Genomic DNA, 6,689 nt, shown 5'->3' on the forward strand with positions numbered 1-6,689 from the left:
GAAGGCCCTCTATGAGGTGGATTGATTCAGTGACTGGGGTAATCATGATTGGCACAGCACAGAGCAGAGTTTAGGGCTGTTGTACATAGGGACGCTATGAGTCGCAAGCAACTCGACGGCACATAACAGCAACAACAACAACATTCCAGGCTCACTTGAAGTTTCTCTGCTTTCCCCACTCAAAATTACTCACTTTTTTCATCACTCTCTGAAAACTCCAGATCTGTTTATGTCTCTCTTTCCTTATCTGTGCAATTCTTTCTATCAAAAAGACCTTTCACTCTCTCCTTTCTGTTTAATTTCTCCCCCCCCCCCACGTATCAGCTCAATGCTACTTTCAATTCCTCTAGACATAATTGGTCATTCCCTCTTTTGTTTTCCCCAACGTTTTACACTCATCCCTAGGACAGCTCTCTCAAACTATACATCAGTTCTTGATCTACCTGTCTCTGCCTTTATTTAATTTCTACTCTATTTCTTTGAACGTGGAATGGTTTATCCTTAATCTGTATCAGGAAAGTACTATACTAAACTGTCAATAAATGCTTGGTGAATGAATACATGAACTGAGCTTATCTTTTCCAGTTTTTTATGTGGTAGAATACAAGGTGGAATAACTTATGCCAAACATGACGTTATCTCTGCTAGAAAAATTTAAGGCTAACTAGGCTATATGGTTCAAAATCCAGAAGCCTGTATGCCAGGGATGTATTCTGTCTCCAAATCTTTTCAATGTATATGCAGAACAGGTCATCCAGGAGGCTGGGCTCTATAATGAGGAATGTAGCATCAGGATTGGAGGAAGTCTCATCAGCAACCTTCATTATGCAGATGACCAACCCTGCTTGCTGAAACTGAGGAGGACCTGAAGTGCTTGCCGTAGAAGATCAATGACTGCAGCCTTCAATATGGATTGAAGCTCACCATCTAGAAAACAAAGATTCTCACCACTGGGCCAATTGGCAGCATCATTACGAATAGTGAAGAGATTGAGATTGTTAATAGTTTTAGATTGCTTGGCTCCACAATCAACAATCTTGTTACCCAGCAGCCAGGAAATCAAGAGATGATTTGCATTCAGAAAGTCAGCTGTCAGGGACCTCTCCAGAGTACTGAAGAGCAACGACGATGTCAGGATGGAGACTAAAGTGCACCTGACCTGGGCTATAGTCTTCACAATTGCTTGCTATGCATCAGAGAGCTGGACAGTGACAAAGGATGATAGAAAGAGAACAGATTCATTTGAGCTGTGGTGCTGGAGAAGAGTACTGAATGTACCATAGATACTAGGAGAAAAAACAGGTTTGTCCTGGAGAGGGTGAAACCGGACTGCTCTGGAGGTAAACATTCTGAAACTTCATCTGGCATACTTTGGGCATATCCAAAGTATGTCAGATGAAGCTTCAGAGCCCTAAACCCTGCTCTATCCTGTGCCAACTTTATTGTCTGACACACCTACCCCCATTGCCCCAGTGATTGAAACAATCCATCTCATCAAGGATCTTCCTCTCCTGTCCTATCTCTCCACTCTCCTTGGAGAGGGACATCATGCTTGGGAGAGTGGAGGTTTATGGCTCTTGTACATAGAGTTTCTATGAGTTGCAAGTGACTTGACAGCACATAACAACAACAACAACTAAGATGTACTCATTAGGTTGTGCCAAGAAATCTGGAGGACAACTACCTGGTCAACTGACTGGAAGAGATCCATGCTTACTCCTATTTCAAAAAAAGGTGACCTGCCAAGTATGGAAATTATTGAGCAATATCACTAATAATCACATGCCAGCAAAATCCTGCTGAAGATTCTCTAGAAACGACTGGACCAGTATATCGACAGATAACTACCAGAAATACAAGCTGGGTTTGGAAGAGGTTGTGGCACTAGAGACATTATTGCCAATGTCAGATGGATCTTGGCAGAAATCAGAGAGTACCAGAGAAATGTCTGTGTTTCAGTGACTATGCAAAGGCATTTGGCTGTGTGAATCACAACAGATTGTGGCTAACCTTGAGGAGAATAGGAATCCCGAAACACTTGATTGTGCTTATGCAAAACCTATATTTGGATCAGAAAGCAGTCCTCAGAACAGAGCAAGGAAACACTGCTTGGTTCAAATCAGGAAAGAAATGCTTCAGGGATGCATCCTGTCTCCATACCTTTTCAATCTCTACGCAGAACAGATCGTTCAGGAAGCTGGGCTTTTCTGAGAAAGAATGTGGCATCAGGATTCGAGGAAGACTCATCAACAACCTATTTTATGCACTTGACACAGCCTTGCTTACTGAAACTGAGGAGGACCTGAAGTGCTTGCTGCAGAAGATCAAAGACTGTAGTCTTCAATATGAATTAAAACTCAACATTAAGAAGACTAAGATTCTCACCACTGAGCCAATCGGCAGCACTGTGATAGATGGAAAAGAGATGGAAGTTGTTAATAATTACAGCTTGCTAGACTCCACAATCAAACCTTTTGGCACCAGGAATCAGAAAATCAAAAGATTAATTGCACTGGGGAAAATTGTCTGTCTGGGTTCTCTACAGAGTACTGAAAAGCAACAATGTCAGCCTAGAGACTAAGGTATGCCTAATTCAGGCAATTGTTTTCGCAATTACTTGCTATGCATCAGAGAGCTGGACAATGTCTAAAGATGACAGAAAAAGAATCAGTGCCTTCAAGTTGAGTTACTGGAGAAGACTCTTGAACATACGATGGACTGCCAAGAAAACAAGCAAGATTTTCCTTGGAGGTTAGGATTTTGATGCTCCATCTCACATACTTTGGGCACATGGCCAGGAAGGACCAGTCCTTGGAAAAGGACATCATGCTCAGATGAATGGAGGGATGGTGGAGGAGAAGAAGACCCTGGATGAGATGGACTGAAACAGTAACTGGGGTAATAGGGTTTGGTGTATCAGAATCAGTGATACTGGCTCAGGATAGAGCTGGCTTCAGAGCTACATATGGTTGCTATGGGTCACAGGTTACTTGAGGGAACAAAACAACAAGTAAGATATTAAGGAGCTCTGACGGCCTAGTGACAAGAAGCTGTATTGTAATCCTAAAGGCATATGGTTCAAGGCCACTAAATGCTCCATGAGAAAAGGATGGTAATCTCTCATGTGATTCTGTTCCAACTCTATGGTACACAATAAGAGTAAGAATTTTTGTTTCCTTTTCACAAGCCTCCACTACACATTGTCACATTTAACCCTGGATTTGTTGGGTCAGGTATTGTCATTGCTACCACACAAAAAAGGAACTAAGTCTCAGAAAGCTAAAAGGAGTGGTTCACTTAGTGAATGGTTGAATAGAATTTCAATTGTATGGATTAAATTATGTCCCCTAAAATGTTATTTGAGTGAAATAATGAAAACATAAATAGTAAGAAGATTGACACAATGTGAAGAATTTGGCTAAGCATTACGTCTCAAAGCTGCAGAATGGGAGTGGGTTTTGCTATGTGTGTTTTGAACCCAGCGAAGAACAGAATATACACAGGCACACACACACATGCATTGAAACAGAGAGAGAGAGACATACCAAATGAGGACCTATCTATAAAAAAGAGAGAGACTGGAAACTGGGAGGGAGGCCCTTAGAAGGAATTATCATAGCTAAAATCCTGATTGGAACTTTTGGTCTTTAATAAAAAACAACTTAAACCATATTGTTGAGTTCTTTCTATAGGGTTTCTGAAGCTCTAAGTCCTAATGGGAGGAAACTGCCCACACATTTCTTCCCTGGAGCTGCTGGTGGGTTCGTAACATTAAAGACACTTGGCCTTTCAGTTAGCAGTGCCACACACTAAGGACTATGCCTCTAGATTGATGAAAAAAGAAAATGTTCATTTAAAAAAAAATGGGATGTGGAAATTTTTGTTCTAGCATTCCTAGCAAGTTAAGACAAATTGATTTATAATTCTTTCTCCTCCTATTTTTTAAATTGGGGTTTTAATGAAAGTTTATAGAGAACTTGGATTTTCATTCTTTCATCGTGGCACATTTATAATTCTTCCTAAAGGTCTAATAATTATGTCTGGTTTAGACAAAGGCTTAAGTTTCAGATGTTTTAAAGTCAAGTGTAGTAGTTACCAGGCTTTAATAATAATTAACAGTCAGCTTATAGACCCATCGCTCCTGGTTTGGACACGTCACAATAACTGTGAAAATTCTTGAAGTCCAAGGAAAATGACTCAGGAGACAAGTGAGCTGCAGGAGTGACCAGAGAAAGGAAGTCTGTCTCCAGGCCAAGAGGAAGGTAGCAAAGTGTGAGTTCTTGCTGCAATGAAACAGATGAAGGAAATAACTGTTTAAAAGAAATATATGATTACGTATTATTTGTAGGACAACAGTCCAGAATTAAGATGTGCACAGCAAAGTGGACTGGGGGAGGGGGAAGGGTAGAGAGGAAGGAAATGATAAACAATGAATGAATATTTTTATTTTTACAAAGCAAATGCGGCGTTAGGGAGGAAAATGTACAATAATGAATGAATGCAAAATCCAACTTTTCTGTAAACTTTCATCAAAATCACAATCGAAAAAAATTTGAAATTCACAAGAGATCGCTGAAAGAGAACTCACAAGTCTCTAACCACCATATTTTACAGATGATAAAACTGAAACTAGCAGCGGTAAGTAGCTAATTCATTACCACACAGCTGGTAAAGAATGAATCCTCAGCCCAGTGCCAGTTTCATTACATCATGAGAAGGCTATTCTGCTGGAATGAGAAAGGAGTGAATAACTATCTCTGGTATTAAAGTGGAAAAGAGGCCTGGGACAGTAGAGAAACACTGTTAGTGAACCAGATAGGAAAAAGAAAACATAATTATTCTCTAACCGAAAGGATAGCTGTAAGAGTCAGGCTGGGAGCGACAAGGTTTACCCAAACACATTGACAGTTAAATGATAATATTCAGGAAGAATAAATGAAGATGGAGGTAACAGCCATCGTCTAGAATTATAACTTAGTAATGATTTGGCTTGAGGAGCTGGGAGACGTTCTGGGTTTCTGTTCTCTGGTTTTGGTAAGCCCCTGGCAGTTTAATCTCTCTCTGATCCCTTTGACTTCATCCTCTATAAAATGCAAACAACACCAGCCCTGTTTTCATCGTATGAAAGTCTATATCACTAGTGAATCCTGCTAGCTGATATGGAGTTAGGTATTCGACTACTAGCTGAAAGTCTGGAGGTTCAAACCCAACCAGAGGTGCCGTGGAAGGCAAGTCTGGCAGTCTGCTTCCAACAGGTTACTGCCTTGAAAACTCTGTGAAGGAGTTCTATGCTGCACACATAGATCACCAAAAATCATAATTGTCTCCATACTAATGAAGAAGAACATCATACCATGATGATTGCTGATGATATCACACATACTCATTGCCATTGAGTCATTTCTGACCCATAAGGTCTCTTCGTCAGGCTTCTGAGACTGTAAATCTTTTTAAATAAAATTTTAATTGTAATTTTAATGAACATTTGCAGAGAAGTTAAATTTTCACTCATTCATTCTTGTACATTTTACACCCTCACCATCCCATCCTCCCAGTTCACTTTTTAAAGAAAATATTCATTCATTGTTGCACAATTACTTACATCCTCCCTCAGTCCTCTTTGCAATGGCATATATCTCTTATTCTAGGCTGTTATTGTACATAGAGAATACCTAATCATATATTCATATTAGATAGTTCTTTCCAATGTAATAGTCATTATCTATCCACTCTTATCCTATTCTCCTCCCCACCCCCATGTCATACCTGCATTATAACAGTGGTGTTTTGCAGTATTTGTCATCTGGCTAAGATATTTCACTCAACATGACATACTCCAGGGTCACCCATGTTATGTAATGTATTACAAGTTTATTGTTTTTCAGTGCTACATAGTATTCCATTTTATGAATATATCATCATTTTTCTATTCATTCGTCTATAGGCACTTGAATTGCTCCCCAATTGCTATTGTAAATAATGCAGCAATAAACATGAGTGCATTGTAAATCTTAACAAGAGGAGACTACCTGCCTTTCTTCCTAGAAACTTGTGGATTTGAACCACTGAGATGCACAGCCTTTTTGTTAGCAAATAAGACTGTTGTTGTATGCCACTGAGTTGTAACTAACTCATAGCTGATCCTTCAGACATTGGCAAACAATAGGTCTTCAGGGATTGACAGAATATCAATTGAAATGTTTCTGTCAACAGAGGCAGCTTTGGAAGGGCTCACCTAACTATGCCAAGAAATTGGAAGGCAGCTAGCTGCATGGTCAATCAACTGGAGAGATCTACATCTCCCCCCCCCAAAAAAGTGACAACTTTTAAATTTTTTTAAGAAAAATTTATTATTTTTTATGCATATACCATCAAATTGGATCTGACTAGTACAGGAGGAGATTGCCCTGCTTCTCCAGCAGAGCGTCTGTTGGATTCGAACGGTGTGCCTCTGGGATTGAAGTGCAACTTCTTGCCACTAGGCCACCAGAGCTCCCTGTGACTCAACTCTTTAGGCAGAAATTATTGCACAAACACACAATGGCTAGGGACCATAGAAGGAGAATTGATGACTTTGAGCTGTGGTGCTGGAGAAGAGTATTGAATATACCATGGATGGCTAGGGATGCTCCTTGAAGGCAAGTATTCTAAAGCTTCATCTGACATACTATGGACATGTTGCAAGGTGG

Source organism: Elephantulus edwardii, unplaced genomic scaffold (genome assembly GCF_000299155.1).
Source record: "Elephantulus edwardii isolate Elephantulus edwardi_28Jun2011 unplaced genomic scaffold, EleEdw1.0 scaffold00005, whole genome shotgun sequence".
In the NCBI taxonomy this organism is placed as follows: domain Eukaryota; kingdom Metazoa; phylum Chordata; class Mammalia; order Macroscelidea; family Macroscelididae; genus Elephantulus; species Elephantulus edwardii.